This window comes from Rhinatrema bivittatum, chromosome 7 (assembly GCF_901001135.1).
Source record: "Rhinatrema bivittatum chromosome 7, aRhiBiv1.1, whole genome shotgun sequence".
Taxonomy (NCBI): Eukaryota; Metazoa; Chordata; class Amphibia; order Gymnophiona; family Rhinatrematidae; genus Rhinatrema; species Rhinatrema bivittatum.
In genome coordinates this window covers 153,165,363-153,192,420 of record NC_042621.1, presented here as the reverse complement: position 1 = coordinate 153,192,420, position 27,058 = coordinate 153,165,363, and the positions used below count along the sequence as shown (strand labels likewise).

The following is a 27,058-nucleotide window of genomic DNA, read 5'->3' as shown; positions in this document are numbered from 1 at the left end:
CAGTGTATATGTTGAAAAGCAGCAAGCAACGAACAGTATAACTTCCTTGTTTCTCCGATAAGACAGGTCTTATATTCTTTTTTTTATCTCCGAAAAAAATGGCTAGGGCTTATTTTCAGGAAAACACGGTACTAGGTATCATATGGCTGACCAGGCCGATTTTATGTCGGCTGCTGCGCCCCCCCACCCCAACCCTTCAAATTTACTTCAATGCACCCCCCCCCCAAACTTTACGAAAGTCCCTTGGGGGGGTTGTAAACAAAAACAAATCCACCCAACCCTTCAAATTTTATTTCATTACCCTCCCAACCCCCCCAAAACTTGCAGAAATTGCCTGTGGTCCAGCGGGGGTCCCGGGAGCAATCTCCCACTCTTAGGCCCTCGGCTGCCAGTAATCAAAATTACTGTGTAAGGGGTTAATAGCACGTGGAAAATGCGCATCCAAACGGGGGCTAATGGTGCGCTCAGCCTGAGCGCATCGTACTGAATCGGCCTGAGTGACAGAAAATGATCCATTAAAACAGGGGCACAGACTCAGTCAAAATAAAGCCATCCCCGTAGTTGGAATTCCATGTTTCTGGGCTTCAATAAAAAAAATCAACCCAAGCTTAATTTTAAGGGCCCTGGTCCTTTTACAAACTTCTTCAGTTTAGGCAGTCGTTTTATTAAAATGTTCCTGTCCAGCTCAAAGCCCATTTAAGCATGTCCTTTCAGACTTGGAAAGGAAAGTTGAATACTGAAAATCCATGTAGCGGGACAGGTCTCTGTCCAGTATCGCAGTATATAAATCCTTTGCAATCAATCAATAAATAAATGTCAATGCAGTAAGCATAATAGGCAGAATTAAGATGTTTCAAACTGTGAAGGCAGTAGAGAACACAATTACTTCCCAAAAGATCCCTTAACTATTAGAGGTAAACTATTTTAGCCACTTTGTGGTTTGCAGTTTCAAACCACCAAACCAAAGTGTTGCTGCAGCAGCTATAGCGTTATGACATATCCTGACTTGGGCAATAAGGACTTATTTAATGTAAACCCAACCTTACTCTCCCTGAAAACAGACATCTTAATTGAAATCTATAAGCAGTTTTGAAGGGGAAGAGCAGAAATGAGTAGTCCTAGGTACAGTTCATTTTGAATTTAAAGGACCTCAGTTACTGGGCAGTTCTGCAACTATATAAAGCTCCTTAAATGAGCCCAGAAAGCTTGAAATGAGGAAACTTCAGATCACATGTCAGAATGCTGTTCTATCCTTTACTACTAGTTATTATTTCGAAGGTATTCTAGATATGTGCAGTGTTGTACAGATATACATAAAAGCCAAGCCCTGTTCTGACACAATCTAGTCAAGCCAAATATACGTGCAAACAAGACTCTGGGAAGTGTATCAAGATCATTTAATAGGCACTTACTACAGACTTCAGTTGTAAAAGTATTTCAGCCTCATTTGCAAGCTAGGTCCTTCTTGTCTGTAATTCCATAGTGGTGGATTAGTCTTCCATCAAATTTGGGAGGGGGATTTATTATGGTTTCAGAAAACTTTAAAAATCTACCTGTTATGAAGTTCATAATGATGATATAGTAATAAAGGAGTAGGATGGGGTCAGCTATTTTTATTTGAGTAATGTTGATTTTAATCTGTTGCTTTATGAATTTTCATTGTACATCACATAGGAAGAGTATCAGTTAAACAATTAAATGATTTTAAATAAATATCCAGATGTGCCGAGGGTTAAAAAGAGCTTAAAGGTGAATGTTTAGACTAGATTTGAATACAGCCAGAGAACAAGGATAACGCAGCAATTCAAGAAGTCTATTCCAAGCATACAGCACAGCACAGTGGAAAGCGCAGAGGTGGTGAAGAGGGACACAAAGAAGAGCAACTTGTCTGAAATAGGCAAGGGGAAGAGAGGAAGCAGGTTTGGAGGGAAAGACAAAGATTGTCATGGCTATGTTAAATTGAAGGTGGCTGTGGGACAACCATGCAGCAATGACAGACAGAGGCTGAGATTTGGGACTTGGATTCTTGGCATAGATCTGAATTATCACCATAAAAGCAGTACTGAGCTGGGGAGAGGAGATCACATCACCAAGAGAGGAAGCATAGAGCAAAAACAAGAGGGCTCAGGACAGAGCTCGAGACACAATGACTAGTAGAAAGGCACTGGAAGAACCACCACAAGAGAATACAGTAGAATTATTGTGGGAGAGGTAAGAAGAAAACAAGGATAGAGCAGAATCCCAAAATTTGATGGACAGCAGAGTTGCTTACCTGTAAAGGTGTTCGCCGAGGACAGCAGGATGTTGGTCCTCACACATGGGTATCATCATCGGATGGAGCCCAGATGTGGAAAACTGAGCATGCCCTATACCACACGTTCACACAGGGTACCTCTTCAGTCTCGTAACAATTACAATTTAAAAAAAAAAATAGGAGAAACCTAACTCCACAGGGTGGCAGGTGGGTTTCATGAGGACTAACATCCTGCTGTCCTTGGAGAACGCCTGTTACAGGTAAGCAACTACTTTCTCCAAGGACAAGCAAAATGGTAGTTCTCACAATGGGTGAAACACTAGCTACAGGCTGCTCTCCACACAAAAAGGGATCAGACACTTAACCAGGTGCCATGGGCATACCACCATCGGTGCTGTTGGTAACAGAGGGGGGAGACAGCCTGAACCCAAAAAAAAGGGTCATAGGTTGGGAGAGTTGGGTTCTACACCTGAAACAGGTTCCAGAGGACAGATTGGCCAAACCTACTGTTACGTCGGCCATCCCTATCCAGACAGTAATGTGATGTGACTGCATGGAGAGAGTTCCATGTCACAGCCTTGCAGATCTTCTCCATGGGAACTACTCACCACCAATGTAGCTATGGCTCTGATAGAATGAGCCCTGACATGACCCCCAACATGCAGTCCTGCCTGTGCATAATAGAAGATACAAGCTGCTAGCCAATTGGATAGCGATTGCTTGGCAATGGCAATGTTCAACCCCTTTCTATCAAAATAAACAAAAAGTTTGGTAGACTGTCTTATGAGCTTCTGTCCACACCAAATAGAAGGCGGCTAAAGGCTCACTTGCAGTCCAAACTGTGCAGTGCTCGCTCATCTTGGTATGAATGGGACCTGGGAAAGAATACTGGCAGAACGATTGATTGGTTAAGATGAAAATCAGTCACCACCTTAGGCAGGAACTTAGGGTGTGTACACAAGACCACCCTGTCATGATAAAACTTAGTATAAGGTGGATAAGTCACGAAGGCCTAGAGTTCACTGACATTGAATGCTGAAGTGACCACCCTCAAAAATACAACCTTCCAAGTCAGGTACTTCAGGCCACAGGTGCACAGCAGCTCAAAAGGAGCTTTTATCAGCTGAGATAACACCTTGTTGAGGTCCCAAGACACAGCGGAAGGCCTTAGGAGAGGCTTCAGTTGAAGCAGCCTGTACAGAGTTGGGTGTACCATCTACACCATGGCGGTATGCGCCAATTGCACTAAGATGAACTCTAATGGAGTTGGCTTTTAAGACAGCCAACAATAGGTGTAGAAGATAATCAAGCAGTTTTTGTGTGGGGCAGGAGAACGGATCTAGGGCCTTCTGCTCACACAAGAAAAATCTCTTCAGTCCATAGGACCTTCTAGTGGAAGGCTTTCAGGAAGCCACCAGGATCAGAGACACATCCTCAAAAATCAAGCAGCTGCATAATTAACCTCTCAACATTCAGGTTGTGAGTGACAGGGCCTGGAGGTTGGGATGCCACAGTCTGTCCCGATCTTGTGTGATGAGATCTGGGGAAGTCCCCAGACTGATCAGTTTCTGGAAGGACAACTCCCACAGGAGTGGAAACCAGACCCGTCTCGGCCAATGAGGGCCTATGAGGATCATAGTCCCTCTGTCCTCGCAAAGCATCAAGAAGAGTCTTTGCCACTAAGGGAATTTGAGGATACGCATACTGAAGATCCTTGCCCCAATGATGGGTAAGGGCATTAGAGGCTGGTTTGCTGTCTGACCTATACAGGGAGCTTGAACTGAGGTATCTTCCTGTTACAGGTGGGCACAAACAAATGTACATCCAGGCTCTCCCAGAGATGAAATATCTGATTCACTACCCCTTGGACCAGTGACCACTATTGGGGTCTGAAGGCTCGACTCAGCCTGTCTACTAGTATGGTCTTTATCCTGGCCAGGTACATGGCCCTGAGCACCATCCTGTGGGACAGTACCCACGACCAGATCTAGATCGCTTTCTGTCACAGGAGGTATGATCCCATGCCTCCCTGCTTGATGACAAACCACATGCTACCTGGCTGTCAGTCTGGATCAGGACAACTTTGTTGGACAGCTGATCTCTGATCCACCTGAGCTCCAGGAAGTTGATTTGACAAGAATGTTCCTGAGCGAACCACAAACCCTGAGGGCTGAGCCCATCTACATGAGCTCCCATCCCAGGGTAGATACATCTGTGGTTAGCGTAATTTGAATAGGGAGATTCTGAAAGGAAATACCCTGTTCCAGACTGGAAAGTACTTGCCACCAGGCCAATGAGTCTTGGAGAGACGGGGTGACACGGATGCAATCCTGGAGGCGCTGACTGGCCTGGCACTACTGTGACCTCAGGGTCCATTGGGCTCTGTGCATGTATAAATGTGTCAAGGAAGTGACCTGGGCGGTTGCAGCCATTTGGCCCAACAGCCTCAACATGTGCCAGGCTGACACTTGCTGGCTCTGTTGAACCTTCTGCCACAGGGGTTGCCAGGGCGATAACCCTCTGGAGAGGCAGAAAGGCCTTGGTCTGAGCCATATCTAGCAGGGCTCCAATGAAGTCCAATTGAGGAGACAGGCTGAGATGGGACTTTGGGTAGTTGAGAACGAACCCTAGTGATTTCAACACCTGAATGGTCAAGTGCATAGACCTGAGACGTGCTCTTGACCAGCCAAATGTCTAGGTACAGGAAGACATGCACTCTCTGTCTGCGGAGGTACATCACCACCATGGCCAGGCTTTTTGTGATGACCTGTGGGACAAATGCGAGCCTGAACAGCCACACCCAGTACTGGAAGTGCTATTTTCCCACCATTAATTGGAAATACTTCCTGCAACCGGGGAAGATCTTGATATGGGTACATGCATCCTTTAGGGGGATTAAGGTGCCCAGGGAAACCATCTTTATTTAACATGTTTTGTATACTAACATTCGGTTTCGCCATCAGAACGGTTTACAGTAGTCGAAATAATATATTGGCTACAAACATCATTGCAGCAAACTGTCATATTGAAGGAAAGTTTGGGGTTTGAAAGGTTAATTTTAAATGTAATTAACTATTACATATCAATCATATAGCATCAGAGTTACTACATACGTTAATGTTGATACATATATATAAAAAACGACTGTTGTTACATATAGGTTGGGGTAATAAGCGAGGTCAGTTGCACATTATCTTAAGGGTTCACATGGCGGGCGTTATTTAATTGATAGAGGGACGGAGCGTTTTTCTTGGTGTTGGGTTGCGTGGTTGATTGGTGGTCTGGTTGATTGAGTGAGTTTGCGTAGGCTCTGGTGAATAACCAGGTTTTCAGGTCTAATTTTGAAAATTGTTTGGTTTCTTATTTCGATTGGTATAGAGTGGGGCTGGTGATGGTTTTGGCTCTCTCACGTGTTGAGTTCAGTTGTGTGGGTTTTGGCGTGAGGAATTTTGAGAAAGCTTTGTTTGTTGAGCGTAGGTACCGTTTAGGAGCGTGGACTACGATGAAATTGCTTAGCCAGTTTTGCTGTCCTTGGATTATTTTATGCAGGATTGTAAGTACTTTGTATTCTATATGATATTTTATTGGGAGCCAGTGTAATGAGATGAGGGTTGGTTTGATGTGCTCATGTTTTTTTGATCCAGTCAGAATTCTGGCGGCTGTGTTCTGTAGGACCTGTAGAGGGCGGATGGTAGCAAGTGGTAGGCCAAGGAGTAGAGTGTTGCAGTAGTCCAGGTTGGAGAAAATGAGTAGTTGCAGGACCGTTCTGAAATAGTCATGTGCGAGGAAGGGTTTGAGACGTCTGAGCATTAGTAGTTTGTGGTATCTTTCCTTTGTTAGTTATGTGGGTTTTGAATGAAAGATCTTTGTCTATGGCGATTCCTAGATTTCACATATGAGTGACAGGAGAGATTAAAGTATTTGGGTTTTCTGTTTTGAGTGGTAAAATGGGGGTGGTGGTGGTGCTTTTTCTTTTAGAATGATTAACTCAGTTTTATCTATGTTTATTATGAGTTTCAGGTCAGTTAGATGCTGTTGATTTCTGAGAGATAGATGGTTGATTTCTCGTATGTTCCTTCCAGCTTATTCTATATAGGGACTAGTATTTGTATATCGTCTTGAACTTTTCTTTTTAGAAACTTATTCAAGATCCTTAGGTCTAGGATGGGACGGTATCCTCCTGTTCTGTTTGGAATTAGAACATAAGATATGCCATACTGTGTTAGACCAAGGGTCCATCAAGCTTAGTATCCTGTTTCTAACAGTGGCCAATCCAAGTCACAAGTATCTGGCAAATATGCAAACAGATAAATCACAAGCTACTGTTGCTTATTAATTACCGCAATAGCAGTTTATGGATTTTTCCTCTAGGAATTTATCCAAACCTTTTTTAAACCCAGTTACACTAACTGCTATAACCACATCCTCTGGCAATGAATTCCAGAGCTTAACTGTGCACTGAGTGAAAAAGAATTTCTTCGGTTTTAAATGAGCTACTTGCTAACTTCATGGAGTGCCCCAGTCCTATTATCTGAGAGAATAAATAACAGATTTACATTAACTTTTTCCAGTCCTTTCATGATTTTGTAGACTTCTATCATATCCCCCCTCAGTCTTCTCTTCTCCAAACTGAAAAGCCCTATCTTTTTTAGCCTTTCCTCATAGGGCAACCATTCCATACCCCTTAAAACCTCCCTAACCCCCCCCCCCATCAGAACCTATAGCCCACCCCTCATTAATTTAACCCCTCCAGGCCACTTCTGACCCTTTGAATTCTACATTAACGTATTTAAACTATGCCCCTCACAATTCATTTTCAGTTGCCTTAGGTAGATCTCCCCAATCATCCCACATAGCATCCTCTGAATCAACATTATACTATTGTATTATTGAATTGCTTATTGTACTGTACGAATGATTGTACTATTGTATGTATATCCTCTACTCTTACCAAGTTGTATACATATGTATATCCCCTATAATTATCAAGTATGTATATATTCTATTCTAATCAAGTTCTGTTTACATCCCCCTCCAAGTTAGTATGCACCCTGTTCCATGTACTGAGTTTAAGTTCCTTGTAAACCGATATGATGTTTCCACGAATACTGGTCTATAAAAGCCTTTAAATAAATAAATACATTTTGTCGCCCTTCTCTACAGTCTCTCCAGTGCAGCTATATCCTTTTTGAGATGCGGTGATCAAATTGCAGGTAGTATTCAAGATGCAGTCTCGCCATGGAGAGATAGAGGCATTATTGCACCCTCTGTTTTATTTGCCATTCCCTTCCTAATAGTTCCTAACATTGTTTGCTTTTTTGATCACCACAGCACTCTAGGCTATTTCAATGTATTATCCACTATGACTCCTAGATCTCTTTCCTGGGTGGTAATGCCTAAGATAGAACCTAACATTGTGTAACTACAGCAAGGGTTATTTTTCTCTATGCGCATCACTTTGCACTTATCCACATTAAATTTCATCTGCCATTTGGAAGCCGTTGCAGTCTCACAAGGTCCTACTGCAATTCATCACAATCCGCTTGAGATTTAACTACTCTGCATAATTGTGTCATCCACAAATTTGATCACCTCACTCATCATACCCCTTTCCAGATCATTTATAAATATATTAAAAAGCACTGGTCAAAGTACAGATCCCTGAGGCATTCCACAGTTTACCTTTTTCCACTGTGGAAACTGACCATTTAATCCTACTCTGTTTCCTTTTATCCTATCCCATGACTTTGCTTTCTTAGAAGCCTCTCATGCGGGACTATTGAACACCTTCTGAAAATCCAAATATACCACATCTACTGGTTCACCTTTGTCCACATTTATTCATCCCTTAAAAAAAAGGAGATTTGTGAGGCAAAACTTCCCTTGGTAAATCCATATTGGCTGTGTCCTATCAAACCATGTCTATCTAAATGTTTTGTGATTTTGTTTTTTATAACAGTCTCCACGATATTTCCCGGCACTGAAGTCAGGCTCACCGGTCTATAGTTTCCCAGATCACTCCTGGATCCCTTTTTAAATATATGGGTTACATTTGCCATCTCCCAATCTTCAGGTACATAGGATGATTTTAATGATAGGTTACAAATTAACTGAAATAGGTTCAAAATTTCATTTTTTAGTTCTTTCAGAACCCAGGGGTCTATCCCACCTGGTCAAGATGATTTACTTCTCTTCAGTTTGTCAGGAAGTACCTGGCGTAGAATCCACACCCTTTTAGCCCTGGTTGTATGGGTTCAACTGCTCTGGCTGTTAAGAGGGAGGAGAGCTCCGTTAAAGGCATCTCCTGATACACTACTCGTCCCCAATATGAGCACCAGAGGGCAATTTGCAGAGATACCCAATAGATTCAATTGGTACTGCTGATGGACAGAACCCACTGGTCTGAGTTTACACTGGGCCAATTGTTTGCAAAGAACCGCAGCCTGCTCCCAACCAGAAGGTCCATCGCCCCGGGTATGGGTGACTGGCTTACGCTCCCTGCGATCCAGTCAAAACCCAATCTCCAGGGTTGACAGAGGAGCTGGCTGGGACTTGGGAGCTCTCCGCTGCCTGGGATGGCCACGAGAGTACGGAGGTGGAAGATAGTACTTCCTTTGATAAAAGAAGGACTTCCTTGGTCCCAGTCTCAACAACCTCCTGGAAGAGGATGGGTCCAGAGTGGAGGAGAGTTACTGGAGGATTTCATGGTGGTCCCAGAGTTGGGCCACAGCATCCCTCACCCTATCTCCGAAGAGATTCTCTCCAGTACACAGCACATCAGCAAGTCATTCCTGTATCTTTAGTCAGAGAACCAATGCCTGCTGCCATGCCATTCTGTGGACACCAATTCCTGCTGGAGACACACTAAATTCCATCTCAAACATCGTAGGTCACATGGACCTAGTGTCTCCCGCATTCCAGATCCTTGTACGCCAGTGGCATGAGGGTCTTGCTGCTGTAGAGCCAGCTGCTCAGCCATCTCCTGCACCTGCTTCCAGATGTCCCGTGAATATGGGCTCATATAGAGTTGGTAGGCAGTGATGCAGGCAATAAGCATGGCGCCTTGGAACACCTTCTGCCCAACAGCATCCATTGCTCTGTGGTCCTTCTCCAGGGGAACCAAGGAATGGGTCCGAGAGCAGTTGGCCCTCTTAAGGGCAGATTTGAACACCAACCAACTGGTGAGGCAGCTGATGATTATTGAATCTGGCAGTCTTATGTTCAAGGAAGACCCTGTCCGCCTTCTTAACGGGAGGCAAGGTATGGGGTTTTTCCCATATCCTCAGCAGCAACTCCTTAAAGATCTCGCGTACCAGGACCACCACGATCTCCTTAGGAGGCTCTACGAACTGGAGGATCTCAAGCAGTTTGTGCTTGGCTTCCTCTTCTGTCAAAAGTTGAAATGGGATGGCCTCCGACATCACCCTCACAAACCCTGCAAAGCTTAAGTCCTCAGGCAGGGAAGTCCTTTGCTCATCTGGAGAAAAAGGGTCTGACGGGAGACCAGAGTCCTCGAAGGAGTACTCCGTCAGATCATCCCCCCAGGGTCACAGGGACCCTCATCCTCACTGTATGCCACAGGTGATGGGGCTCTAGGTACAAAGCCTTCATCCAGAAGCTTAGGCACTGGTAGAACTGGACGGGGGACTACTGCAAGCCCCAGCCTGAGAGAGAAGCCAACAGTACTGAAGACAAACTAAAAAAGGAGGGAAAGAAGACAAAAATAGACAAGCAAAAAAAAAAAAAAAAGAGAAAAATTGAAAACAAATCCAAAAATTAGACAAAAAGGTTAGAAAGCAACCAAAAGTAAAATAGACAAAGAAAGTGTTACAAGGAAATAGTACTTTTTGCCCCAACTCCTGAACAGTTTTGTCTGGCATACAAGTTTTTCCATACCCAATACATCTGTGTGACTCCAAGCCAATTAAACCCGTCAGACAGACTAAGTTCTCTACAGGAATTACCTTTACCTTGCAAATGTGTTTCACACTAATGAAACACTATAAATATTATATGAGGTGATTTTCTGGTTTGGGATACTTTCTTCCAAAGATGGAGCTGAAATCACTCAACAAGACATTACTTTGGGTATTCCACTCAAAGGAAGGAAGCATTCTGGTCACGAGTGTCCACCACACTTTGAATGAATAAGTGATATATAGAGCAACACAGATTTCTGTCAGTTTCCCATCTGACATGGAAATATTACCTTTTCCTTTTAAGTCCTTCCATTTTTTTTTATTTGTTCAATCGTTTTTCTTTATGAACACACTTAAAATAAATACATAAAATTAGTTTGAAGACTCCATTATACCAGTGTTTCCCAAATTGTGTGCCACAGGAAAAAAAGTCACCATTGTGATGCTCAGATCCAGACCAGCACCTTGCAGGAAAATGACAACAGGAGTGGCTCTGATATGTGCAGGGCTTCCTTTTGATAACATGCATAATTGTTCATGCTTCTCCTTCTTAGCTACAGTATCAGCTCTGGCATGTGGGAATAAATGGGCAGCATGCAAGACAGACAGCTGGGCCCCACTTTGAGTAGCACACTGCACTTCCTCAATTTTCCCATCTTGAGCCTCCTCCTTTGAATCCTTCCAACCTCTTACCTCCAGGCTGAGCAAGCCATGTGTGCACTATGAAATGGATAAGACTCACTGAGTGTTGGGAACAGCAGCAAGAGGAGCTCTAGCAGATATGGTAACTAACCAAGCCAGCTGCTACAATGACTTACTCCTTTCTCCTGCTCTTGTACACAGGAGCTGGTCCATTGTGATTGGTTCATGTGTGTCTGTGCCCCTTATCTCCCTTTGTTTTAAAATTTGTAACAGACTGGTGGGGCTTTCAGTACCTCCCTAGCACTTTTGATTATATGAATCCTCTCCTTGTCTGCACTGTCTGCTCCACAAAGGCTGATGTTCCACACATTTTTTATTAATGTGGGTGTACCATGGCCTTGAAAAAAAAGTTGGGAACCACCCTTTTACACTCCTTTCAAACAAGGTAAAATATGGCTGAGCTAATTCTGTCTGGCCAGCAGCACACAAAAGGCAGCTCTGTACTTATCTCTACCCACTTATGCCTGGTGCCACAGATTGTTGAACACAGTGTTACAAATCCTGAGCTCCATGGCGATATCATTCAGAGCAACTGCACATCATGAGAAAATCTCTTCAGACAAACTAAACTAATTCTTTTTGGAGCGCTGCCTAGAAAGCCCCCACACTGAAATACAGTAATACAGTGCAACACTAAATATTCCATGCACAAGCACAGCACTGGAGAGGATCACATCAATCCATGACAAGAAGCAGCCAGGCAGATATTACAGGACTTCTGCAACTGTATCACTGGTCACAAAAGTTTCCACATAACTTAACTATACTGCAAAAGAAAAAAAAAAGTAATGTCAGGTCCTCCCTGCTCTACCAATCAATTTAGTAGTGCTATAATAACACAGTAGCAAATTATAGGGTTCAAGCTCCATACAAACAAAGCAATGGATCATGAAATCCAGACAGCTTAAAGCGAATGAGGAAAGTCTTACCTAATAGCAACCCTTCCCCAATAAGTAGCAAAGTCAGGCTTGACTCAGTGCGCCTGAAGGGGCAGAGGATTCAGCTCCTGTTTTCTCCAGTTAATGTTTATGCTTTTGAAGGTTAAAGGATGAAGAGCTCAGGAAAATTAAATCCTTTATTTATTCACTGGTCAGACACAGCCCGGGGTAGCCTCGGACAGAGCTCTGCTTGAGGCCAGGAAACATTCCCCCCCCCTCCCAAACAGAAGGATAAACTTTTCAAGGATAAAGGGCATTTAGCTTCCAAGCTTCCTTTGCTCACAAACACTGCTGTTCTGTACCAGAACTTTAATTGTTTGCAAGGGAATAGCCCATGTCAACTCACAAAAGAGCAGCCTGTAAACTCAAGCACATAGTGCTGTCTCTGCATGGATAAATAAATAGAGATGCAGCTGATTGGTGATGCTCTATTTTTCTAAGATCATGCCAAAACACATTTTCTAGAACATTTGCCTATCAATGGAGACAAAACTTCGTAACAGTCTTGAGGCAGACATTGATTCTGAGCTACCAACCTGGCAAACAGACATGCAATAACGGTATGTGGGGCCCTCTAAAATTAAAGCTCCTCCCCAAGCTATCCTACAGTTTAATGAGCAGACCCCCATGCAGTAAATAAAACAATGCTATAAGACAAAAGTGCAAAAATGTAAATGTTTTCTTGTAGTCCATGAATAAAAAAAAAAAAAAGTAAAGAATTATCAAAAATCTTTGGTTAGCATTCCTCAATCACAAGGGGCTCAGGACTTGGTTGAATTGTTTGTACTTGTTAATAGACATGAGCAACGGAGGAGTCCCAAGATGGTGGCACTATACTAAACACCAGTGGGGGAAATGTTTTGAGCCCATATTTATTCTGGTTTCTCGCTCACTATTCTTCTACTGTGGGGAAATACAAGGTTAAGAAGCCTTCCAATCTAGCAGTGGGCTCATATTGTGGGACCTATTAAGTCCTTTACAGTTCATGATGGTGGCATATGGTTTCAGTATGCAGACTTTCCCTAGTGGATGGTCAGCACATGCACTTCTCCCAGCAGGTATCAGCATGCATGCTGTTAAAACAGCGCTCGCACATTTAAACACATAGGGGGCTGGGTAATAATCAGAACATTGTTTTAGATGTGTAAATGTTTTTTACCCACTTAAAATGCACAGAAAACAAATGTGTCCCATAAGAAAACCCTTCTTATATTCAACTATGGCTCAATTTTAGCGGGATACTGAAAGTACACCCTAAGGAAACAAAATTAATTAAATGTCCCAAAATGGCAAGCACACATTTTTTTTTTTTTGGGAGCATGAATGACAGACAAATGGTGACATTTAGTTTTACCAGTTAATTTCCTTACCTTGAGTCCTACTACACCAGTCCAGACTAATGTGTTATCGCTATTAGCGGATGGAGAGAGGACATGCTTTCTCAGTGACATCACTACTTGGTATATAGTCTGTGCTGCACCGGTAATAGTCAGTATTCTTATTTCAAAGCAATGGAAAATACCAACTGGCCCTAAAATACAATTAATTTTAGGAACAGTAAGGTTCTTACAGACCAGACCCCACCTCAAGAACTGGAGGATCAGAAGGTTATATATAATAGCAATGGGTGAAGCCCTCACAAAAAGGAAAAAAAGGGGGAATATGGATACATAGATATACATGAAAGGCAGGAAATGCAACACAGGGATAAGAGAGCAAAGACGATGCTCAATCCCTTATCTTTTTGTTCAAGTCTCCTTTTTGTTACGGAAACTATTTCCCCCCCATTTGGTAATATCTTCTTTTTGAGTTCCAGGGGAATCTAACAACTTATCTTTGACAAGAGACTAGTAATGTCCGATGTTCCCTCTAAGCTGCACGACTGCACAGCCACGCAAAAGTAATACTTCTGCCACGCACAAAAATCAGTTATATATTTTGTTAATGTAACAAATTTTTATAAAGTCTGCATTCAGACTGTAACACTTCGATGATAGTGCTGTGAAAGCTATAAAAGTTTCTTTTACCACTTCGCCAGTTTGCGCATGTCACCTATTGACTTCAGTTTCCTGTTCATTTTATGGCAATTTGCAAAATAAGGGAAGTCTATCGTTATTTTTTTTCCTGTAAAACAATACCTACTGCTAGTCAAATGTCAAAACCCGGTTTTGAAGAAAGCGAAAATGATAAGACTGTTGAAGGTGGCCTACTAAAGATTTAAGAGTGGCTGCAGGAATATGTACAAGTTGACAAGCCAGATTCAACCAGTAAGCAGCGCACAATTATGGGCGATATTTTTAAGTACAATCCTGAGAACTGTGAAGTTGTCTGTGCCATCTGCAAGCAAATGCCCAGTGGGATTTGGCTTTTGGAAAGCAATGTGATGAATGGAAACTGGACTATTTAAAACGCTTCAGAAAGTTCACATAAAATCTGTGGATAGGTTACGCAGTCAGTGTCGGGGGAACACCTGTTAAGTGAAACCCGTGAAGACAGAGAGAACAGAACTGAACTGTATGAAAGAAAAATCAGCCGACGGTGATGAAGTAAACATTCAAATTGTTAACTTCCTCCTTGCCACAAAATTAAATTCCTTGATGCTCTCAGTTCTGGAGATCCATAATCACATTCGGGCCGATTCAGTAAAAGTCGCGGGATAGCGGGCAAGCGCCCACTCTCCTGTGCGCGCGATTCAGGGGGGAAGAAGATGCAAATTAGGGCCCGCGGTAAAAAGAGGCGCTAGGGACACTAGCGCGTCCCTAGCGCCTCCTTTTTGACAGGAACGGCAGCTGTCAGCGGGTTTGACAGCCGAAGCTCAATTTTTCCGGCATCTGTTCTCGAGCCCACTGACAGCCCCGAGTTCGGAAAATGGACGCCAGCTAAACTGAGCGTCCGTCTTCCGACCCGCCGGCCGATTTAAAATTTATTTTTTTTTAAATTTTGGGGCCTCCGACTTAATATCACTATGATATTAAGTTGGAGGGTGCACAGAAAAGCAGTTTTTACTGCTTTTCTGTGCACTTTCCCAGTGCTGGCAGAAATTAACGCCAGCCTTTGGGTAGGCGCTAATTTCTGGGAATAACTAATAGGGCCATCAACATGCATTTGCATGTTGCGGGCGCTATTAGTTTCGGGGGGGGGGGGGGGGGGGGGGGGGGGGGGGGGGGTTGGACGTGCGTTTTTGACGCGCTAGCTTTACCCCTTATTCTGTAAGGGGTAATAGCGCTTCGAAAACGCACGTTCAAACCTGGGCTAACAGTGCACTCCACCAGTACGAAAAATTATGCTTTTGAATTTATGGAATGCATAGATTCTGTGATACAAAAGAAAATGTTAAAAGATTGGCACAGGTTATCTTTCCACACTCATAATTGATGAAAATACAGACATTTCTGGGAGCAAAATTATGTCATATTTAGAAAAGCAGAGGAGACATCTTACTGGCCTATGTTTGCTGAGATTCTGAAGCTGACAGATTGTATCAGTACAGCTATTGTAGCAGCCATTACACAATTCTACCAAGAGAAGAAGCTTGACTTGGGCAAAATAGTAATGTTTACATCAGATGGGGCTTCCGTAGTGCTTGGAAAATATAATGGTGTCGCTGCAATACTTCGATCTATCCCACATTTGCTTGAGCAGCACTGTGTGGCACGTAGAGAGGATTTAAGACTGGATGATGCATGGAAACATGTCTCTAATGAACATAAGAACATGCCATACTGGGTCAGACCAAGGGTCCATCAAGCCCAGCATCCTGTTTCCAACAGTGGCCAATCCAGGCCATAAGAACCTGGCAAGTACCCAAACACTAAGTCTATCCCATGCTACTGTTGCTAGTAATAGCACTGACCCCCCCACCCCACCACGAACAGTCTGTACTGTTTTCAGTTGGTCTTCTTGAAGAAATCAAAGTTTGAGGAACTTTGCAAGGCAGCAGAACAAGAGTCAGTTTCATTCAGGCCATTATATGAAGTCAGGGGGCATACTAGAGATTTCACTGTGAGAGCCTTAGTGAGAAACTGCGATATGTTGATTCAGTACTGCAGGGAACAGGTTCAAGAACACAACAACCCTATCCACAAGTACTGCTTAGCTAAGTTAACCAAACCAGAGTATCATGTTGCCATCACTATTTTGAATGAAGTGCTAGGAGAACTGGCAGAATTGTCAACATCTTCAGAAAAGTAACCTGACAAGTGTAGAGACGTTCCAGTTTACCAAAGCAAAAAGTAACAAAACTTCGATCACATTATCTTGGTGAAACCGTTCACTTCTCAGAAGAAGTCTAACACTTAACAACATCATATCGATCTTCTGTTGACACTACTGCCGTGATCTGTTTTATAAAACGGGTTGGTGATCACTTTAGCAGTAGATTTCCTGGTGGTGAACTCGGTGAATGGTCTGTTTTAGATAAATGATTCTTTCACTGCTTTTGAAAAATCTCTCATTTGGATTAGACAAACTTGAAATATTAGCAGCAACATATAGCACCTTGTCAACAAGCAAGAAGCAGTACTGCTCAGTATGTGGACTTTAAATTGCTTGTTAGTGAAGCTGGCAAGAGGTGCACTGAAGAATTCTGAAAACATGATTGGATTGCTTTTACTAGGCAGTAGGAGCAGTTTCCTGACTTATCTCAGTAGTTGGACATTTGTACTACCTTCCAGGCATCCAGTGCTGATTGTGAGAGAGGATTTAGTTTGATGAAGCAGATTAAAACAAAGAAGTCGTTTAGAAGTCGATCATCTGGATAAATAAAGTTTGATCCTGATAAGGTTAACAATCAGGGCATACAGTTCATTTGGACAAAGTTTATTCTTTCTGGAAAAGCTGCAAAGGATGATGAATTGTTTCTACAACTTATTTGATGACTAGTAGTAAGGCATAAATAATGACAAAATTATTCATTAATAAAAAACAGTTTCTTGAAAATTTTCTTGAATTTGTTTGATAGTTTTATTTCTGCTGCAAAATTTTGCACAAAAAAATTGACACTAAATTTTTGCCCACAAACCAGCAAGCCTTAGAGGGAACACTGGTTATGTCCCTTCTTATATATTCTGGTAAAGAAAGGCGGCACATCAGGTCAGATCAGCTTGCTCTCTGCCTCCATCTGCTGGTAGGGGTGAACACAACTCACTTGTCTGGCAGGATGATGAGGAAAGAGACCTCAAAAACAGGAGGGACAGAGGAAACTGTTTGTTCTGCTCAGAAAGCAAACTCTGCTTAGTAGGGACTGTATCCCACGTCTCTGCACACACCAAGTAATGCCACAGGCAAGATAAAGAGCACAGAAGAAGCGAAGGTGAAATCAAAATTTCTGCAAAACCTAAGGTCCACTGCCAAGGATAACAGTGCAGGCTCATTTCCCAGAAAGGTCAAACTGGTGTAGCAGGATTCAAGAAAAACAAACTAACAGGTAAAATTAAAATTTCATCTTCCTTCTCATCCTGCTACACCAGTCCAGAGTAGTGGGATATACCCAAGTCCATTTCAACATGGGTGGGAAGGACTGCTCCGAGAATGCCTGTCCTAAGGCAGTATTCTCCTTTGGCTTGCACATCTAATCTACAGAGTCTACGAAAGATTGTAGAGATAAATGTTCAGCCTTACAGATGTCCCCTGGAGCAAGCGTGGCACACTCTGCTGAAAGGAAAAGCTTGAGCACTCCTAGATTGAACACCCTGGGAACCTGTTGACCCTTCAAGGGCTGAGGGAGGTCATCTTCTTGATTTACAAGAATGAGCAATCCGAAGCTGCCTGTGAGGTTCACTGAATAAAACTTATCTGTTGGCTGAAAGGATTAGCCATCTTTTATATACTCGAGGTTTGGTTGAATACCAGGAATAAAAACCTCCATTTCATAGTATGTTTTTGGACATAATGATTTTTAAGCATGAGCACAGTCTAGATACTTCCATTTTTCATAAAGAAACAGACAGAACATGTTGCTCTCCTTTGACAGTCATCATTTCAGAAAATTAAAAGAAAATATCCCAATGGGTCAATTTTTAAGGTTGCGGAATCTGCGTGAGTCTGCTACAAATGCAGACTCACTTTAGGCAGTGGAGTTACCCACGGTTAGTTATTAACGTGCTTATAAACCGGCGCTATGCGAACAAAGAGTTGTTACAGTCCTCTTAAGAATGTTGATGGCATGATTTGTGTACTGTTGTATTCAACCCGCACAAAGGAGGTGTAGGGGATCATTCGGAAGCACTAACATGTTGTCCTTGTATGAAGTGTTCAAAGAAAGCCCTATTTTTGTGAACACCACAGGCAGGAATTTAAAGGACACACTGGTCAAAAAAGATGCACCTGAAAATAGAGGGGATCCATCTGAATGGGGTCAGTTTCAGTGTGGAGGCTATTTGCCCCTATATGTTATAGATCAGATTGTTTCAACTTCATAAGAACATAAAAAATTACCATGCTGGGTCAGACCAAGGGTCCATCAAGCCCAGCATCCTGTTTCCAACAGAGGCCAAACCAGGCCACAAGAACCTGGCAATTACCCAAACACCAAGAAGATCCCATGCTACTGATGCAATTAATAGCAGTGGCTATTCCCTAAGTAAACTTGATTAATAGCTGTTAATGGACTTCTCCTCCAAGAACTTATCCAAACCTTTTTTTGAACCCAGCTACACTAACTGCACTAACCACATCCTCTGGCAACAAATTCCAGAGCTTAATTGTGCATTGAGTGAAAAAGAATTTTCTCTGATTAGTCTTAAATGTGTTACTTGCTAACTTCATGGAGTGCCCCCTAGTCCTATTATTGGAAAGTGTAAATAACCGATTCACATCTACTCCTTCAAGACCTCTCATGATCTTAAAGATCTCTATCATATCTCCCCTCAGCCGTCTCTTCTCCAAGCTGAACAGCCCTAACCTCTTCATCCTTTCCTCATAGGGGAGCTGTTCCAACCCCTTTATCATTTTGGATGCCCTTCTCTGTACCTTCTCCATCGCAATTATATCTTTTTTGAGATGCGGCGACCAGAATTGTACACAGTATTCAAAGTGTGGTCTCACCATGGAGCGATATAGAGGCATTATGACATTTTCTGTTTTATTAACCATTCCCTTCCTAATAATTCCCAACATTGTTTGCTTTTTTGACTGTTGCAGCACACTGAGCAGATTATTTTAAAGTATTATCCACTATGATGCCTAGATCTCTTTCCTGGGTGGTAGCTCCTAATATGGAACATAACATCGTGTAACTACAGCAAGAGTTATTTTTCCCTATATGCAACACCTTGCACTTGTCCACATTAAATTTCATCTGCCATTTGGATGCCCAATCTTCCAGTCTTGCAAGGTCCTCCTGTAATGTATCACAATCCGCTTGTGATTTAACTACTCTGAATAATTTTGTATCATCCGCAAATTTGATAACCTCACTCGTATTCCTTTCCAGATCATTTTCCACTGAGAAAATTGACCATTTAATCCTACTCTCTGTTTCCTGTCTTTTAACCAGTTTGTAATCCAAGAAAGGACATAGCTTCCTATTCCACTCCTATCCCATGACTTTTTAGTTTTCTTAGAAGCCTCTCATGAGGGACTTTGTCAAACACCTTCTGAAAATCCAGATACACTACATCTACCAGTTCACCTTTATCCACATGTTTATTAACCCCTTCGAAACAATGAAGCAGATTTGTTAGGCAGGACTTCCCTTGGGTAAATCCATATTGACTGTGTTCCATTAAACCATGTCTTTCCTATGATTTTATCTTGAGAATAGTTTCCACTATTTTTCCTGGCACTAACGTCAGGCTCACCGGCATCAATTGAGGGGACATTATTCTTGCAATTCCATGTGGGTAATTTATGCCATAGTGCATCCTTGTCAAAAACTGTACATTGGGCACACTAAAAGGGCTTTAAAAACACAAATCACACAGCACAAAAGCTGTATTAGAACAAGGAAACAGGAGGCCCCATTAGTCCAACACTGGCTCCACAAAGGGCACACAGAAGGTGATGTACCTGTATTTGTTATCCCAGTAAGTGTAGTGTAATAGAGGAGAGAATGTATCCCTGGTACTCCATCAGTATGAACAATGATATATTCACAATTGGCAGTCAGTGGCCCCCCAAGAGGGTTGAATCTGTCTATTGAGTGGGAGGTTTGTTTGAGCATAGGTTCCCTTCAACAATGCGATGACACAATTAGCAACCCAATTATTGATCAAGAGGGCAAGAGCAATTGTTCTTTTGGAATTCAAGAACCTAGGGACCTGGGCTGAAGTGAAGTGCTCTTCACAATAAAGTTGTGGGGTTCAAGAACTTAGGGGCTAATGTGGAGTGTTCCTGACAAAGTTTTGGGATTCAAGAGCTCAGGTTTTAACCCAGCATGAGGGAGTAACGTTTTCAAATGCAGAGAGGTGCGGTGCATGTAAGGGATCTATTCTCACCTTGAGGGAGATACTGTGTTTAGAAATAAGGTAGGTTTCTGTGGTGGTAGTAATGCTTGAATGCTCATAATATCATTATGAGGTTTGGTTAATGTGGGAATCACCAATTTTTTTTTTTTTTTTCACTAACAGAGGTAGTGTGAATCCCAATCAGTAACTGTTGTGGTCCCATAAGAAATCACATGTCTAAAAAAGGAGTAGTACATGGCTGAGTAATTAAACTGTAGCCTCAACGAATTTATATTAGAGCCATAGGTAGGGTTGATGAATAAATTTTAAAATATGAATACTAGCAGTAATGAATTAGAAACACGGGGGATAAAGATGTTGATTTTTGTTAACAGCGGGGTTATCCATGACAACCATTGCCACCCCTGCCCACTTGGAAATATATTTTAATCCACTTCTTAGAGAAGGAACCAAGCATCTGAAGCAAGATGGATGTAGCATGATTAACAGACTGTGATTGAAGTGCTGTGTAAAGCAGAAAAGCATTGTATTTAAAGATAAATGTTTGGTCATTTTTCAGTGTGTTTTAAAAGAAGGGAATCTTCGTGCAGTATATGGCATTCCCCTGAAGAAGCTTATTACATGGCAAAAAACTTAGGCCTATGTTGGGATAATGTGACAGTTTGAGTATGTTATCATGTGAAAATTGCTAAGGTAGCCTCTGTAAAGTGTTATATTCAGGAGGATTTTGGAAGTGATGATGGTTTGACAGCGTGGGCTTTAGTATATTATGCTTGGTATATATGAGGCATGTATGCATGGTTTAAAAAAAAAAATAAAAAAAATAAATATATATATATATATATATATATATATATATATATATATATATATATATATATATATATATATATATATATATATATATATATATATATAATGTTGGAGTTAGGAAAGGCCTGTTCACGCAGGCCTTTCCTAACTCCAACATTACTTAACCTCCTCCAATCAACATTCTTCGCTAGTAATAGCATTAATAGCCAATCAACATTCTACGCTAGTATTAGCATTAATAGCCACCTCTTATAATGTTATTATATATATATATATATATATATAATTATTTAATCTTCATTTTCCTTCTTACTCCTAGTTATTGATTCCCTGTTACATGTAACTGCTTTTCTGCACCATTGTTCAAATTGTAAAGTTTATTGCACCCCTGTTTCTTGTGAACCAGCATGATGGGACTACTGTCTTGAATGTTGGTATATAAAAAAACTTAAATAAATAAATAAATAAAATATATATAATTTTTACATACATCTTTTATTTGGTTCTGCTACAAAAAACATACTTTTAAAACTTGCACAATATAATGTTCACCCCCCCCCCCTTTCTTTTAAACCATGCATACACACCTCATATGTACCAAACACACTACACTAAAGCCCATACCATATAATAACAGGAATGAACTTACTCAGATGTCGGATGCCAGGGTAAATTGGATCTGATCTCAGTCTCTCAAATTTACTGTTCTCTGGCATATAACATAGTAAACGATAACAGATAAAGACCTAATTGGTCCATTCAGTCTGCCCAGCAAGATGTTTAGGTTTGCAATTGCCACTCCATTACATCAAAAGTTACCATGTGTTATCCCATTTCTTTGTTTTCATCATTTAGCCCAGAGCTTTCCAAACTGTGGGTCAGGACCACAAATGGAGTCACAAAACCTTTGGCTGTGAGTCACGAGTGCTGCAAATGGCAGCACCCTTTAGGCACCAATAGCATTAGTAGTGGAAGTCAGTGTGGGGCCTGTGAGCCAGCAATTTCTGTGGTAACGGAAAGCCCTGCAAGAGGGGGGATTGTGGCCACTGCAGAGCTTTGAGCTTACACTGGCTCATAGACCCTACAACAACTTTCATTACTAATGCTGCTGTCGCTTGCAGATTACCCTCTGGCTTAGTACCAGCCTTGAGAGGAAGGAGGACTGAATGTGCATGGGCCACTGGAGATTGTCATGGATCCACTCAATTTACCTACCACTGAACCTATCCAGGACAAATGCACTCTCTTCTCACCAGTTATCATCCACATTTGGCTAAGAGCCCAAAGGAAAAGGTTGCTGTTGACCCCAGAGATGGAAATGTTTAGTGAAGGGGCTGTTTGAAGAGAGGGATCAGTTGCAGAAGGGGTTTGAGGATTGGATCAGCTATAGAGGGATTGGCTGTGGAGGATAAAGAAAGGGGAATGAAAGACTGACCTGAGATGTAAGAGGAGCTAGGGGGTAGGGGGATCAACTGGGGAGAGAGAGAGGAGGGAATGACCAAGGCTCATTTGGGGATTATAAGAAGGGTTTGGGGTGAACCATCAGCTGGATATGCAAAAGGGCTGAAGGGTGAGAAAAGAGATGAGCTGGGGAAGTGAGAAGCTGGGTAAATGCAAAAGGGTACAAGCTGGAGGAGCAGAAGTAGAAATCACAGGTATGCTGGAAGGGAGGCGATTATGAGAGAAGGACTTCTGGAAGGGGTGGAGTTTGAGAGAAGATTGACTAGAGAGTGATGAAAAAGAGGGGGGGGTGCAGCTGGGTTGGGGTGATGTTTGAAAGGAATCACACCCTTGTTGATTGGTTTTGCTTGCCTTCAAGGGTCATATGTGAATTTTCAAATGCTAAAATGGTCACACTGGTGAAAAGTTTGGGAAGACTTAATCTAGCCGCTAGCGACCCTCTGTTTATCTATACTCTTTTAAATTCCACTACCTTTCTTGTCTTCACCACATCCTCTGAAAGGGCATTCCAGGCATCCACAATCCCTTCTGTGAACAAATATTTCATTATTTTGTTCCTTGGGGCTTCATATCATGATCCCTAGTTCTACAGCTTCCTTTCCATCAAAAAAGGTTTGATCCTTTCGAGGTATTTAATAGTCTGTATCATATCCCCTCTGTCTCTCCTCTTTTTTTAGGATATAAATATTTAGATATAGAAGTTTTATCATGTGCTTCGGCACAAATCCACCCCATTTATGATTGCCTTTCTCTGGATGACTTCTATCTTATCTCTATCCTTTTTTGAGATTTGGCCTCCAGAACAGAACAGAGTTCTCCAGATGAGGCTTCACCATTGACTTGTTACAGAAGCACTCTCTCTTTTTTTCTGTTGGTTATGCCTCTCTATGCAATCCTAATAAATGGAACAAAAAAATAATATAAAGAAGTGAAAAGATTTTTTACTTTTTATGTTGAATATATAATAAATGTATTATTTGATAGCAACCATCATATAGCACAGAGTCCTGGATGACTCACCAGGTGACCCTTAGAGCGAAATGCTTCAATGTGCTAGAGTATAATCATTGGTTGCTACTATGGACTCAAATCATTAATCTCATATTGTTATTAAATAAGCAGATATGGTGCTTTTTCTGCATCAAAAATTGACAGAAAGGCACTCGAACTGAATGTTCTTTTACCAAAGATACATGATCTGCTGAAAAGTCACAGAGAAGCAAGATGTTCATACCAAATTGGTAAAAGAACATGATGGTTGCTATCAAATAATACGTTTATTATAAGTTCAACATAAAAAGTAAGACATCTTCACTTCTCTATGCAGTCCAGCATACCTCTGGCCTTAGTCCCCACCTTGACAGATTGCTTTGCTACCTTTAGGTCATCAGGACACTATCATCCCAAGGTCTCTCTCTTAGACCACACATAACAGTGTCACACCCTCTATCATGAACAATTAATTCATTTGGACTACTTCACACCAAATGAAAAATTCTGCACTTCTTAGCATTGAATCCTAGTTGCCAAATTTTTGACCACTCCTCAGGCTGAAACCACGTCTCATTCTCTCATACTGATCAGAATTGGCCTTGGAACTGATCCATGAGGCACTCCACTAATCACCCACCTCTCCTCAAGAATACAGTAGAGTGATTAGAATGCACCAGAAATGTGTTGCAGTGGCCATAGAAAGTATTGTGATGTGGCTAAATATTTTGCTATTCAAATATGTCTTCACTTATTACCCTCCTCCCCAACCATTTGCCAATTTTAAAGTACAAAAGATTTACAACTCATCCCCAGAAAGGGAACTTTACTCGGAAAAGTAGACTCTCTCAAACCAAGTAATTTACATTACAAAATAAGGTAGAATCCCTTGGCTTCCCAAACTTGTCCTCATGACCCCACAGCCAGTCGACCTTGCATGATGTATACAACAAAATATGTATGAGAAACTTGCAATATCAGTTCTCCAACATTTGCAAACTTATCTCCAGCATATTCATTGTGAATACCCTAAAAATCTAGCAGGCTGCAGAGTCATAAGGACAGGTTTAGGAGAGCCCTGCAGTGTAACACTTGTGAAAGCCAGGGCCAACTTCCAGTTTTCTTACTCCTTGGGTCAAAAGGGGCTAAGAGAGGAGCAGACGCGATTTGGCTCAAGGGCAAGACGCAGCAACATCATTTTTGCAGTTTATGGGTGAACCATATATTTTTCCCAACACGCTATACACCATTCTGGGGGTGAAAGGAACTTCTCCTCAGCCAGGCCTAATCTTTTAGCATCACCTCGGGCAGAATGGCCTTGATCGGCGGCACCCGAACACGAAGAGTGGATCAGAGCCATCCCAAATTCCCACAAAAAGGCACACAGGACACACCGTGCATGAGTCAAAAGTAAACCCCCATTATCCTAGGAGAAAGCAAGGGCCACAGCTCTTGCCTCTCAGGCCAGTATTAATAGTCAGAGTGCTTGCATATCTAAAGAGAATAATTTCTATAGCTTGGTTTCGCTGGAAAATCAAATCTGCCTTAGGTCGGGAACGGAGGACGACTCCCCCCCCCGACAGGGAAACAAGGTCGCGTCAAGAACTGAGCAGCAAAAGGGGGGTAGGGGGGAGGGTCTTCTTCCTGCTCCTTCACCGGACCCGAGAAGAGAGGTAAAACGCCTTCCACAGGGCGAAGACACCCCCGGCTGCTGAACAACTCGGTGACCATCCCACATCCGCAGCGTCCGAGGAACTGCAAACCTACCCGGACTCTCACTCACCTACTCCGCTGCTCTCCGGACACTGCCTCCGCCGCGCTGCCGAGCTGAAAAGGAAGGTCGGCGGCTGCCTTCTCGCGAGAAGAAATCTCCCGGAGAGCGCGGGACACCCAGGCAGAGCCGAGACTCGTTGCTGCCACCTGCAGGCACCTCACCTGCAGTGCAGCCTGCTGCCGGGGGAGAGAGCAGCAATAAATAAAGCGTCCCCGGTTGCTGCCCCTCTGCTTTCTAGCTACTGCAAGCTGAAGCGTCTTACCGACGCTTGCAGAGCTCGCGCGCGGAAGCCCTGATTTAAAACAATGGCAGCAGATTATTGCTACAGAACCTAAGTTATCTTCTCATATGCCCTCCTCTGTGTAATTATGTTTACTCCCTAAATGCCCTATACTAGCAATAGAGGGGGTCAGAAGTGACATAAGAATTGCTATATTGGGGCAGACCGAAGGTTCATCAAGCCAGCATCTTTCAACTTATATTATTATCCCACAATATTTATTATATGCTTTATCCATATAAATATCCCTCCTGTTCCTTAGACTTAACCAGTCTTGATAATCCCCTTCCTATCTTATATATACCAAATTTCAGCTCATATTTTCAATTTGTTTTTCATCTCACAATATGTAGTATGAGATTTAATCATTTAAGCTTCATATCTTCACAACTTGTTTGCAACTTGTATTTTACTTACTTTATTTAAAATGTGTTTAATCCTTTAATTAATCATTGACTTATCTAGTTGTTCTTTTCTGACTTCTTCATCTTTTCCTTCAGATGTAACTAGTTTTGTTATTATTCTAATTAGCTCAATTGTTCATTTGTAAAGCACCATTGCTAACTGTTATGTTAATTGTAAACCGATGTGATGTTACTAAACGAATGTTGGTATATAAAAGCTACAAATAAATAAAATAAATATTGTTTCCAACAGTGACAAATCCACGTCACAAGTACCTGGCAGGCTCCAAAACAGTACATAGATCCCATGTTGCTAACCCATAGGGATAAGTACCGTAGTGTCTTTCTGTATGTCTATCTGATTAATAGTTTATAGCAGGGGTAGCTAACTCCGGTTTTCACAAGCCACAAACAACCCAAGTTTGCATACAATGGAGGCAGTACATGCAAATCTATCCCATGTATATTCATTATGGATATCCAGAAAACCTGGCTTGTCTGTGGCTCTCGAAAACTGAAGGTGGCCACCCCTGATTTGTGGACTTTTCCAGGAACTTGTCCAAACCTTTTTTAAAAAACAAAGAGGTAGGCGATCTATAATGGCCTTCAGGTGAATAAAGAGAGATAGATGCCTTGATCTTTTTCAAATATTTATTAAAGTAGAGACATATTCATAAAATTGCCCGACTCAGGCCGAGTTTCGCAGCTCAACTGCCACTGCCTCAGGGGCTTTGATAATCAAGAATCTCAGATGAATTACAATGGTATGAAATCATCAAGGGACAGGTAACTGTGAACCAGCGATTTGAAACAACTTATAAAACACTGTCAAGAATTCAGTCTCTACTCGTAGATCAAGGCATCTACCTCTCTTTGTTCATCAAATCTTTTTTAAATCCAGCTACTCTAGCTGTCTTTACCACATTTTCTGGCAATGAATTCCAGAACTTAATTGCACATTGAGTGAAAAAGAATATTCTACGATTTGTGTTAATATGATACTTACTAACTTCATGGAGTATTTGAAAAAGTAAATAACTATTTCTTTGCGTCCAGTCAGATGAATCCAGAACAAGTGCGTTGTGCACCTCTACCAGCAGATGGAGAGGGAGCAAACT

At 42.0% G+C, this 27,058-nt stretch overlaps 1 protein-coding gene across 1 annotated transcript in view; it reads right to left on the bottom strand.

Moving 5' to 3' along the window:
* Positions 1-25,412, bottom strand: part of NCOA4 (nuclear receptor coactivator 4) — a 42,546-nt gene extending 17,134 nt beyond the window's left edge. Inside the window, exon 1 of the mRNA XM_029609433.1 lies at positions 25,266-25,412. The gene's annotated coding sequence lies outside the window, so the exon portion shown is untranslated. The remainder of the gene's footprint in view (positions 1-25,265) is intronic.
* Between the last annotated feature and the right edge of the window lie 1,646 nt (positions 25,413-27,058).